General features: G+C 39.9%; 1 protein-coding gene across 2 annotated transcripts in view; it reads right to left on the reverse strand.

Moving 5' to 3' along the window:
• tmcc2 (transmembrane and coiled-coil domain family 2) overlaps positions 1–13,811 on the reverse strand; it is a 112,031-nt gene that overhangs the window by 74,280 nt on the left and 23,940 nt on the right. The window lies entirely within an intron of this gene.

Consider the following 13,811-nt stretch of genomic DNA (forward strand, 5'->3'; position numbering starts at 1 on the left):
CTTTGCCATTCAGCTTTTCTTGTAGACACCAGGAACTGCAAATGCTGCAATCTTGAGTAAAACACCAACTGCGAGAATAACTCAGTGGGCCAGGCTGTATCTCCAGTCCCCAGTCTGAAGGAGGATCGTGACCTTAAAACGTCGCTCTATCCATGTCTTTCAGAGATGCTGCCTGACTAGCTGAATTACTGCAGCACTTTTTTTTTAAACTCAGCCTTTTTTCCCCCAATTTTGGTCTCAGGCTTGGGGACATTACTTTTGACTTTGCACTATTATTGTTTGTTTATTTGTCTGCTTGGTAAACTTTTATAGTTTTTATAAAGCGAATGGTATGTTAGCTTTCATAGCAAAAAGATTTGAGTATAGGAGCAGGGAGGTTCTACTGCAGTTGTACAGGGTCTTGGTGAGACCACACCTGGAGTATTGCGTACAGTTTTGGTCTCCAAATCTGAGGAAGGACATTATTGCCATAGAGGGAGTGCAGAGAAGGTTCACCAGACTGATTCCTGGGATGTCAGGACTGTCTTATGAAGAAAGACTGGATAGACTTGGTTTATACTCTCTAGAATTTAGGAGATTGAGAGGGGATCTTATAGAAACATACAAAATTCTTAAGGGGTTGGACAGGCTAGATGCAGGAAGATTGCTCCCGATGTTGGGGAAGTCCAGGACAAGGGGTCACAGCTTAAGGATAAGGGGGAAATCCTTTAAAACCGAGATGAGAAGAACATTTTTCACACAGAGAGTGGTGAATCTCTGGAACTCCCTGCCACAGAGGGTAGTCGAGGCCAGTTCATTGGCTATATTTAAGAGGGAGTTAGATGTGGCCCTTGTGGCTAAGGGGATCAGAGGGTATGGAGAGAAGGCAGGTACGGGATACTGAGTTGGATGATCAGCCATGATCATATTGAATGGCGGTGCAGGCTCGAAGGGCCGAATGGCCTACTCCTGCACCTAATTTCTATGTTTCTATGTTTCTATAAGAGTTTTATGTTTACATATCTGTTGTGCTGCAGCAAGTAAGAATTTCATTGTTCCGTTTCAGGGCATCTGACAATAAAACACTCTTGACTTGAGTCTTGAGGTCCATGATCCTGATAAAACAACTGAGGTCAGCAAAGTAGGTTATTAGTGAGCAGGTTATGCCAACAGCAGCATCAGTCACACCTTTCATCACTTTGCACACAATTTAAGAGCTGAACAACTTACAACCGTTTGCTGCATTGTGTTTGTTTATTGAATCTCAGGTGAAGCCTACATTGGATGTTTTTCTCCCTGGACGATCAGAAATCGGATACCTGGTAGATTTGCCCTGAACTGATACAGCCTTACCAGCAAGTGGCTTGGATTCAAATATCTAAATCTTTGTGTACAAAACATAACTTGGCAGTTTCCGACATTATCACATAAACACAGGTGCTGGTGCAGAAGTTTAGTTTAAGCAGGGCAAGTTCTACGAACCAAGATGCTTTGAAAGATCTTTCAAAATGAATGTCAACAGGCTGTTTACTGTGCAAGCCCTGCCCTGGTATGTTTGACATACCAAAGTGCAACACCTCACATTTGACCCTTGGCCCTCCATCCCAACTGACCTCGACCTCGTAAACTTAAATTGCATTCTTGTCTGCCAACTGCTTATTTTGGTGTTATCTGCAATTTTACTAAAGTATACTAAGGGTTAAGGGTTAAGGACATTGTCATCCAGATTGTTAATGCATAAAACAAACCCAGCATCGACCCTGGTGGCACTTCACTGGTCACAAATGTTGAATCGGAAAACTAACCCTGCATAACTATCCTTTGACTCCTTCCTCCATTCCGTTTTTGAATTCAATTGGCTAGCTCACCTTGGAGTCCATGTGATCAAACTTCCAGACTAGCGTATCATATGGGACCTTGTCAAAGGCCTTACTAAAATACATATAGACAATGTCCACTGCCCTTCCCTCATCAATTCTCTTGGTGACTTGTTCAAAAACCCATCAGGTTCGCAAGACATTATTTCCCATGCACAAAGCCACGTTGACTATGCCTAATCAGTCCATGCCTGTCGAAATATTGATAGATCCTGTCCATAAGAATCTCCCCCTAAAACTTTCCCACCACTGACGTCCGTCTCAGCAGCCAGGAGCTTCCTGGCTTGTCATTGCTGCCCTTTTTAAATAATGGTACAACAGTAGTCACCCTCTAGCCTTCTGGAACTTTACCTTTGCTAAAGATGATACAAATATTTCTGCAAAGGTCTCGCCAATTTCTTCCTTGGTTTCCCACAAGTTAGTTTCCATTAAATAAAAGATGTTTGTGAAATGCCTTGCATTGTGGCCCATTGCATTTGGTTAAGTGTAAGCATGCATTCCCCTGTGCAGAAATGAGATAAAAAGGAAGAAAATCTATCAGTTCCTTTCAGCACGTCTTTAAACGTTTTACTAATAAAGTGTCGTCTGTATTTTGCGTGGGTAAAAAATACATGGTTCATGATAAATAAAGCAGGCAGGAACAAAAATTAGTTTACAAAATCTTTTTGGTCAGAGAAAAGCAAGTACTGTTCTGGATAAAGTTCAATTCAGTTTAGTATAGTTAAGTTTATTGGCACATGTACCAAGGTACAGTGAAAAGTTTTGTTGCGCGCTAACCAGTCAGTGGAAATAATATTGCATCTAAAACAAAAGTGTACTAACTGTCAAGTATACTGTAGTTCCTAAATGGAATTACATTTAGGAACTGCAGCATTTTTAATGAACGTCATTGCCCAAACATCTGTTTCAGCACCCAATTCCAGAACTGGGTGGAGAATACACCACAGCTGTGCTCAGTGTTTCGACATACGTAGTGGTCAGTCATCTCTGAAAGGCACAAACTCTAATGGATCATTTTTTATTTTCTTTCGACAGTATTAAGAAGCTGTCAAGCCAACAGAACAGCAGAAAGCGTGGGGAAAGAAGGATAAAAACATCACAAACAAAAAGCCAAAACGATGAAAGAGATTAAAAAAAAAGTGGAAGGGACAACAGATAGAAGGAAGTAGTTCAGTGCAGCGATATCTTGGACAGAAAAACAAAAATCTTCAGTCAGATTCAGCTCATGGTCTCTCAAAAAGTTGGCTGCTAAACAAGCACTCGATTGAAGCTTCATTTTCATCCAGACAAGGATTGTGTAATGGGGAACACAGTGTGAAAAGACATGAATAACCAAACTCTGAACAAAACAAAGAAACAGAATAACATTGTGCAAAGAAAGATGGATGCTGTTTATTAAAAACAGACGCCAGCCACGTCTTCACCCCATAAAAATGTGCATTCACAATTAAGATCAATACAGTAACTGACAAAAGAAAATTAAACAAAAAAAAATCCTACGGCATTGAATTTATGGAAAAATAATAAATCTATAGCGGTCACTTTCCGCCATACAATAACAGTGGAGCACAGGAACAGGCCCTTCGGCTCATCATGTCTGTGCTGACCATGAGGCCTAATTGAAGTAACCCCATCTGACTGCACATGGTCCATACCCTTCCAGTCCCTGTGTAGTGGCCTACCCCACAGGGACCGCCACACCTGCATGTTTATGTGGGAATGTAATGCTTCTTCAAGACCAACTCCACCACCCCTCTCAGCATGTTCCAGGCAGGGACAAATATTTTAAAACAAATGAAATAAATTGTTTTAAACATTTAAAATAGAAAAGTTAAGTACCAGAACTACACAAGGGCAGCACAGTTGTGCAGCGTTAGAGTTGCTACCATACAGCGCCAGACACTCAGGCCTAATCCCGACTACGGTTGCTGCCTGTACTCCCTGGGATCGCGTGGATTTTCTGTGGATGCTCCGGTTTCCTCTCACACTCAAAGGACATAGGTTTGTTGGTTAATTCGTTTATGTAAATTGTCCCCAGTGTATAGGATAGTGCTAGTGAACAGGGTGATAGCTGATCAGCTTGGATGGTGGGCCACCGAGCCTGTTTTCATGCTCGATCTCAAAAATCTAAAGTCCCCAAGAAGTTGCAAAGTATTGTAGACACAGCCCAGACCATTACACACACTAACCTCCCTTCCATTGACTCCATCTACACTTCACACTGCCTCGATGAGGCCGCCAACATAATGAAGGACAAGCCTCACCGCAGTCACACCCTCTATTCCCTTCTCCCATCAGGCAATAGGTACAGAAATGTGAAAATGCATACATCCACATTCAGGGACAGTTTCTCCCAGCTGTTATCAGGCAACTGAACTCTAGTCACCAACTAGAGAGCAGTCTAACCATTCATTGTCTTTTGGCTGACTGGTTTGCATGCAACAAAAGCTTTTCATTGTACATCAGTACATGTGACAATAAATGAAAGAAACGGAGATATCAGTGGGATGGGGAATTATAACCACAATAACACTTGAAATCTCAATAGAAGTACACTTCTTCAGAATTTCCCTAGTCAATTCGTCCCTTCCGACCCAAACCACCCCCCCCCCCAGGTACTTTCCCATACAAACGCAGGAAATGCAACACGTGTCACTTTACCTCCCCCCTCGACTCCATTCAAGGACCCAAGCAGCCTTTCCAGGTGAGGCAGAGGTTCACCTGCACCTCCTCCAACCTCATCTACTGCATCTGCTGTTCCACTAGTCAACTTCTCCACATCGGCGAGACCAAGCGCAGGCTCGGCGATCACTTCGCCCAACACCTCTGCTCAGTTTGCACTAACCAACCTGATCTCCCAGTGGCTCAGCACTTCAACCTCCTCCCATTCCGAATCTGACCTTTCTGTCCTGGGCGTCCTCCATTGCCAGAGTGAGGCCCAGAGCAAATTGGAGGAACAGCGCCTCATATTTCGCTTCGGTAGTTTATACCCCAGCGGTATGAACATTGACTTCTCTAATTTCAGATAGTCCTTGCTTTCTCCCTCCTTCCCCTCCTCAGCTCTCCCACAAACCAACTGTCTCCACCTCTTCCTTTCTACCCCCGCCCCCCCCTGAACATCAGTCTGAAGAAGGGTCTCGACCCGAAGCGTCGCTTATTCCTTCTCTTCATAGATGCTGCCTCACCCGCTGAGTTCCTCCAGCATTTTTGTCTACCTTCTGCAAAACTGATTGCTTAGATTTTGAAGCAAGACTCAGTGATTGAAGACCATGTTTTCCAACTTGCTCAGTTGGCCTCCAGCATTAGCAGTTAACCTTGCTATTTATTTTCCACACAGCAGTTCTGCACAAATTTTTGAGTCTGCACCCTGCTGTCCAAATAAAGAAACAAAATTCAGAATAATTTATTTTCAATGTCTCTGGTTCAGATGGGGTAGAATTTGATCATCCAACAAATTAAAATCTAAAGAAATGCTAGGTGTCTTGAATTTTTTTGAAGCAATTACATTTAATGAGCCAATTTTTTTCCTGACAAAGACTAGGGTAATTAAAAAGGCTGAACATCTGCTTGGGCAAAGTTAATTTTGAAAAACCAAATGCATTGGACATCAAGGTGATTATTATTTCAACAAATGTTGGCAGGTGGTGCCAATGATGCTTTCACAAAGTGCTTTTAACTGCAATTTTTTCCATTTTAATGTACACCCAACAAACTAATCCAACTATGAAAAGCAAAACAAAAGTAAAACATGTTGGACAATTTTGAACTTGCAAATGCATCTTCATGCCAATGCACTCTTAACTGCAAATCCGACCTTCAGTGGCCATTCTACATCAATCAAGTAATTCCCAACAAAAACATCAACTCATCCAGTCTATGTTAACCATTAAATTTTAAGTTAAGACCTTGCCGTGTACCATAAATGGATATTTCTTTATAATCAAATGAGTATTTCATTTTAGAGCAAATAAAAATGTTACGACAAAACTGCAGCTGAGAGCAGAAAGGAATATCATGCCAGCAACTACACAGAATGTTTTTCATGTTTCATTATCCATTTGGTAATTTCTTTTCATCTTCAAACAAACAAAAGTAGTTGTAATTTAAATATATTCTATATATTAATTAAACTGGGTTATGTTTTTAGAATTAAATTGTGGTCCCATCTAATCTGAAATTTTATTGTCCCACAGTTCATAGATGGGTCTTCAGTCATCAAGGCACTAATATCTGAAGAATGGTCCCAACCCAAAACTTCACTCATTCTTTTCTCCAGAGATGCTCCCTGACCCGCTGAGTCACTCCGGCAGTTTGTGTCTATCTTTGGCATCTGCAGTTCCTTTCCATACTAATATCTGGAATTCCATCCGAAAATAATTTGGACCTGGTACTTAAATAATAGTGAAAATAAATTAGCTGCTTTGAAGTAACAGGATATGTCAAACAAAAATAAAGTTTACCTGTAGATAGATACTGTGGGATAATGGCAAAGGCTTGAATAATAACTTAATTTTTAAATTAACCCCTTTTAATCAAAAAGAAAAATACAAAAGCTACAGAATGGATTGATTCTGAAGGTAAAAGGAACAAGGCACTGGTGGGGAAATTAAATTAGGAGATGTTTACAGTGTAAGGATTGGAGAAGTAGGAGGCAGAAGGCAACTGTGGAAAGTCTTGTCACCAGAAAAAAATGCAATGGAGATGGATGGACTGGGAGAATGCAATGGTGTCTCACAGGAGACAGGATATGAAGAAATAGTTGATATAGCATGCTTGGTCTGTTGGTTTCTAATTAATTTTAGATACTAGCCTATCAAGGAGACGTGAATATTGTTAAGAGTTAGGTGAGGAACAACAGAGTTTGGACCATCTCACCTTTATAGTGAATAAAACGGAGTGGCCGACTCCTTACATTCAGACTAGTCAAATAGAGTTAACAACATTAGCAACAGCTCAAGAACAGAAACCTTGGAGCAGTTATGAAATTAGGCGATGTTCCAGTATTCTACTGATGGCAAGGACAGTCTTAAAACTCCACTTGCAGGCACGTAATATCACGGTTGAGAAAAATGCAAATCAGCTTCCGCCTGTTCCAGAGATGGAATTAATGGACGGGGAATGAAATCTGACAAAGGCCAAAGATTTTACTTTCATTTTTTTCTGACATGAATTTGAAGTAAATGTGACAATTACTAGTCAAAACAGGTGTCATCAGCATTCGTGTAGAAAAAGACTACATGTTTTTGGACAACTTTGCCATGGCTATGATGTAGCCGTGAAGTAAGAGAGGTGAAGGATTGAGGCCACAAACACCAGAGGAGTAAATGTAATATCAAGAAGGAATGCTACTAGTAATGTTCCTTTCACCCTAAATGGATGAAAAAAATGGAAAATCGGTATGCGAAATCCCATCTGGCAGGGTGCTTGAGGATGTCATGGTCAAATGTGTCAAAGGTTTCATGCCGATCAAGAGGCTATGTAACAATCACATATGACATCGTTAAAGATTAGGACAATTTCAATAAACAACCAAGCAACCCTCAGAAAGATGGACAACAAATTGGGAGAATTCTCCATAAAGTTGCTGAATTGGATTTGAAGGGAGGCTGTCATGGCTTACAAGAACAAGTGTTTTTTTGTGAAGTGACAAGAGCATATTTGAAGTAGAGGTAAACGGTGCTTGAGGAGAGCGAACCATTCATTACATTATCTAAAACGGGATCTACAAAGTAAAAATCACACGATCAGTTCCTTCATGGGAACTGAGAAAGGAAAGAGCAGGAAGTGGATCACAAAGACAACATGAATTCATTGAAGTAACAAAAGGACAAAGGGCATTTATTGTCACATACACAAATTGGTGCAGTGAAATTTGAGTTACCATGCAGCACACAAATAAGATAAACACACTTTAGTATTTAACATAAAACATAAAAAACATTCCCCCACAGCAGAATCAAGGTTTCCCACTGTGAGGGTAGGCACCAAAGTTCAGTCCTCTTCTTCTGTTCACCCATGGTCAGGGCCTATTTGCGGCCTCCGCAGTCGCCGCTACGGGCCCGATGTTTCAGGCCCTCGAACGGAAATACACTCTCAGCAGCCCATAGCCTCCAAATCAGCCGCTTCCTACCGGAGACCGCGTGAAATCCACAGGCCGAGCTGGGCGGAGATTCAACGCTGGCGACCTCGGCGAGAGATCCCAGGGCTCCGCGATGTTAAAGTCAGCTCCGCCCGCGGCTGGAAAGTCAACGCCGCCAACAAAGATGATATGAGTGAATAAGCGAGTTCGGTATCTCGATAAACGCAAGGAATCATGGGATTTGTCCACCCCCTCCCACCGACATCAGTCTGAAGAAGGGTCTCGACCCAAAACGTCGCCTATTCCTCCTCTCCATCGATGCTGCCTTACCCTCTGAGTTTCTCCAGCATTTTTTGTCTACCACGGGATTTGTCAAAGGTCATTCTGGATTTTAAAAAGCGAACGCAGCACTATATAAATTGTGTATAAATTGTTAACTATTCTACCAAGGAATTGATCTAGAATTATGTCAACTCAATAGCTTCCTTTCTTGTTCTGCTGTTCACACACTACTTACACAGTTCTAGTTCAATTTATTAATTTGCAATTATGAAATATTCAAAAAGTTAAAGAGTTTATTATTTTCATTTAATCCTTACTGTGTTTGCTACTGGGATAAGAAAATATTACGTGTTTGAAACTTTTTATATCTTTATTCATAATGGACGTGTAAAAATATATTTAATCTGAGGCAGCAATCCACAGCAGCTGAAAGCAATAATTTTAACCTTGGGAAAAACAAAACCAAGAAAGAAAGCAAAAGGTGGAATATCCTCCTACCAGTCCATCAGCTTCATTTAAATGTTCCTAGTCAATGTCTGCAGTGATCTTCGCCGAGAAGATAAATATTTGACTTGGATAAGGGCCAGTTTAGAAAGCGGTTATGCAGTATGCCTAACCTCACCTCTCGAAGAAAAGGTGACAAGTGCCTCAGTTTCCACGATAATTACATGATTGAGGACGATAGGCATATCTAAGCTTTTCTTTAAAATAACTTACCTTACCTTCGGGCTAATTGTGATATCAGCTTACCATTTGTTTTCCCAATTTCTCAGGCATCGACCAAAAATACACCGTAGTCAATTTCCCTTGAGCTCTGCAGGGCAATCAACTACACCTAATGCAATACCACAAATCTAAAGGGTGCTACTGAACAGAAAAAAAAAACTGACGAAGAGAATATTAAGGCATTCTGCAAAAGCATACACTTGGTCAGGCCAGATTACATGAGGAAATGGCAACAGCACTGCATGGAATTGCCAGCAATCTCTTATTTTAAGTGCCACTACTTTTAGGATTACTTTTGAAGTCTTTACTGGCTGATTTCTTCCCCACTGCAGAGAAACAACTTAAAAACCTGCACCAAATAACGAAGTCAATTATATTTATTCATCGTCACAATCTCGCTCACTCACCAAAGCATAAAGCAATAAAATCACCGAAATCATCGTAGTTTGAAATGTAGTTTGAACCACTAGTTAATACACTAGTTAATAGTTTTGAAAGCAGTATTTTCTTACCTCGAAGAAGCAAAACTGGAAAATATGTATGAAACGCAGGTCCGTATACACACAGCTCAGTTGGCGAGAATGTTTATCCCGAATGAACCCATGACCTGGGCATGCACAGTTGTAATACCAAACTCGCTTATTATGGGAACGAAGGGAGTTTGTGACTAAGATGAGGAAGTTTCACCTGAGGCCATGGAAAGTTAAGACAAGTAGCAGCAGAGACGGAGAGTCTCAGTCCAAATGACAAAAGCCTACTAACTTCTTTCATTCCATCATTGGAGCTATAAATTAATAGATAACTGAGCTAATTGTACAAAAGACATCTCCTCTTATGTGAGAAGCATATTCTGTTAATCAGAAAGAGATCTGAAACTACAGAAAGGCAACACGACAGTGCACTGGTAGAATTGCTGCCTTACAGTCCAAGAATCCCGGGTTCGATCCTGACTATGGATGCTGTCTGTACGGAGTTTGTATGTTCTCCCCGTGGGATTTCTCCGTAAACTCCAATTTCCTCTCACAGTTTGGGGGTTAATTGGCTTGGTAAATTGTAAAGTGTCTCTCGTGTGTGTAGGATAGTATTAATGTGCGGGGATCCCTGGTCGGCGCAGACTCAGTGAGCCGAACGGCCCGTTTCTGCGCTGTACCTCTAAACTAAACATAAGGAGAACATTCACACGTTACCAAAATGGGCTACAAACTTTCAATAAATTAGATCCCTTAGTCCACTATGAAATGAAATAACAGCATTTGATGTTACTTATTTTAATTTGCAGACAATCTAAATTAATGGTCTCTGCACAGTTTAAAGAAACTTTATTTACTTGACACACCCTGAACATATAAAGTCTTAATACATATTTATCATCTCAGCAAACGGATCTTTCAGGACCATAATATCACTCTTCATAAATTGTCTGTTAACTTTCAAAAATCTTTCAAAATTTAACTTAAACATGATGCAGTCTAAAACATGGCAAACATAGGCGTTTTCACATTACACTACTTACAGCGGCTTGCAAGATGCAGCATTTATTTTCAACATCTGGGCTTTTCATCTTATCAACAAGGATCAGCAAACAGCCCGCTTCCTTCTTACCAGCTAAATTGACATTAGATTCTTCATTTTAAGCTATGCCGCTGCTGGTCTAAAACTTTATTTTAGGTAACAATTTTAAGCTAATATTTATAAAAGTATATCAGCCTTTCACATGGCTGAGCATGATTAACACCTCAAACTTCCTTTCAGCTTTTTTTCCTTCCTCCTATATCACACCCTAATTCTGCTGCCCCTCCTCCTTTTACCGTCATCACCACACACCAGTTTCTGACAAGATGCTATATTTAAGTGGGACTCTGAAGGGAGCAACTGGAAAGTTGTGCTGCAAAATAGTGCAGTTTCACTGATGAGCTTGACTTGATCTTTGGTCATCACTGTTGCGCCGTTCGACAGCAATCAATCTGATATATTCAAGAGAGAGTTAGATTTTGCTCTTGGGGCTAACGGAATCAAGGGATATGGGGAGAAAGCAGGAACAGGATTCTGATTCTGGATGATTAGCCATGATATCTCGAAGTGCCGAGTGACCTACTCCTGCACCTCTTTTCTATATCTATGCCCTATGTCTATCTCAACAAGAAGCCAGAATGGGTTTTGTCCCTCAAATCAACTGTTTATTACCACACCTGAATGATTATACAATACAAACTTAGCACTATTTCCATCAATAAAGCCATTCGGAAGGCGGCACGGAGCATGGCAATTATTTGCTTGCTGGTTTTAAAAGAGAATCTATCATCCAATATAATCAATCCCCTTTTAAATCTCTTTCCCCATTGTATATCAGTATATCTAGCTGTTGGCATTTCTCCAAAGACTCTTACCAATGCCTTAACTTCCTGAAAAGACTGCATAAATTCAGCATGTCATTAGTGACTCTTACAAACCTCCACAGATGCATCCTAGAACGCATACTCTCACGTTGCATCACAGCTTGGTTTGGCAACAGCTCTGTCCAAGACCGCAAGAGATTGCAGAGAATCATAGATGTAGCCCAGCCAATCATGCAGGCCAGACTCCCACCATTGATGCCATCTACACTTCACATTGTCTTGGGAAAGCAGCGAACATAATCAAGGACCTTTTCCACCACAGTCATTCCCTCTTCTCCCCAACCCCTTATTGCAGAAGACACAAATGCTTAAAAGCACAACACCAGACTCAGGAATAACTTCTTCCCCATGGTTATCAAACTTCTGAATGGTCCTCCCATAAGCTAGGGTATAGCCCAAATCTTCCAACCCATCTCATTGCAAACATTTGACTTTTTTGTTGAGAAATGCAACAGTATAAAGTTGGAACCCTATATTCTGATTCTCGAATTTTTCTCTTTGCTTTACTTGTTGCACGTGTATGGTTTGATTGCATTTATGTATAGTATTATCTGAAAGCAGTCAATAGACAATAGGTGCAGGAGTAGGCCATTCGGCCCTTTGAGCCAGCACCGCCATTCAATGTGATCATGGCTGATAAATAAAAGCTTTTCTCTGTACCAATGCCAATACCATTTTACAGCTGATGGTAACTCAAGCAGCATCCGTGTATTTATGATGTCCTTGATAGAAAAGCAGATTGCCTTTCTTTAAAGGTGCAAATATTAATTAATTTTCAAACTTTTCAGTGTTTTCAAACTGATTATGCTGATAACTCGGATTGCACACGTTACGGTCATTAACAACGAAAAAACAAAAGATTAAATAACAAAATAAACCAAAAAGGTTGGAAACTCTCTGCAGGTGAGACAACGCCTATGGAAAAAGTAGCTCATGTTTCAAATTGAAGATCCTTCATCAAAAGTAGGAAAGAAAAAAAGTTATGCAAAGAGGTAAGGGATGGATGGAAGGAAGAAAGATTTCTCTCATAGGTCATGCCAGGAAGGCCAATGCAGCAGTTAACGGGCAGTTCATATCAAAATTGAGTTTTATGTATCATGTTGTGAATTAAGGCTGTGGGATATGCCCAGCAGATAAGATAGAAAATATGCCAAAGGCAAAAAATTGTCCAGTTCTCATACAAAGGAAGACTAACTTTAATCGAGCTGTCGAATTCAATATGCCTATAAAGAGGATAAAGTGGTGTTTCACAAAAAAACATTGCCGTTCACTGTTAGTGGGAGTGGCATCAGACAGAAAAGTCAGGGTGGAAGCAAGATGGCAGGTGATTAGAAGATTCTAGTCAACCAAGAAGGCTGAGCATAGGTGGTCTGGAATATTCTAATAAAATGTTGATTATTTCTGACGTTTCAAACATCTTTGCCAAGATTATGACAACTGCAGAATTTAGTCGAAAACAAATAAAAAGCCGCAGTAAGATTTTTAACACAAGTTATTAGCACGACAATTAGAACCCCACCCACATTTATTTCTGAACTGAACATTATATTTAGCAATAGGATAAATTACAAATTATCAGCAACATATCTGAATCTTCAGTGGATCAAAAATAGCTGTATACCCTATTACATACAAGGAAATATAAAAACACCCTTTAATTTCAGTGAATATTTTTAGTTAGTCAGGATACAAACAAAATAATCCCAGTACTTTACATAAACTGTTCAGATAATTAGCTATACAAGATTACAAATTAAAGCCTACATTTATATCTTAAATAGATGTTTTTCTTTCCACAAATAGTTTAGTCTACCCATGCAAAGTTGAGGACAGACTCCGAAAATTGGGCATGTCGACCAATCTGCAAGTTAAACACAGCTTTTATTTGAATTTGAAACTAGTCTGAACATTCATTCATTATTAAGACAACTGTGTTTGCTTTGTTACATAGAGATGTCCCACAATTCAGGTTATCAATGTAATACGTTTGCAGGCATTGACTTGAACCCATCTTTTTTAAAAAAGCATTAATTTTTCCTTTCAGAATTTTACTTGTTGATAATAACAAAACTGACAATTTATCTAAGCTTACATAATTTTTAAACAAATTTTATTTATTTAGCGAATGCAAAGTCCTTTAGCCAAGCAGTTGCCTCTTGATCTGCTGTATGAAGGGTATGTATGCTGTATGAGATAGTAGCATCCTTTATTAAAATAATTTATCTCCAGTTTTGGGAATTGGTCAATTAAACACCATATGCCATTAATATCACTGGGTATTTGTTTAAATATCAGCTATACTGTATATTTCCCTTTAGACTCCTCCAGTCAGGTTGTAAATATTCTTAGCAGCAGTAATCAATGTGAATTCCCAACTACATTAATCGTACTGAATAATTGGCTTCATTTTAATAACTTAAATAAAGATTAAAACATTCCTGTAAAGAAAAGTTAGGCATGACAAAATATATA

The sequence above is a fragment of the Amblyraja radiata genome, chromosome 24 (genome assembly GCF_010909765.2).
Source record: "Amblyraja radiata isolate CabotCenter1 chromosome 24, sAmbRad1.1.pri, whole genome shotgun sequence".
NCBI classification, from domain to species: Eukaryota; Metazoa; Chordata; class Chondrichthyes; order Rajiformes; family Rajidae; genus Amblyraja; species Amblyraja radiata.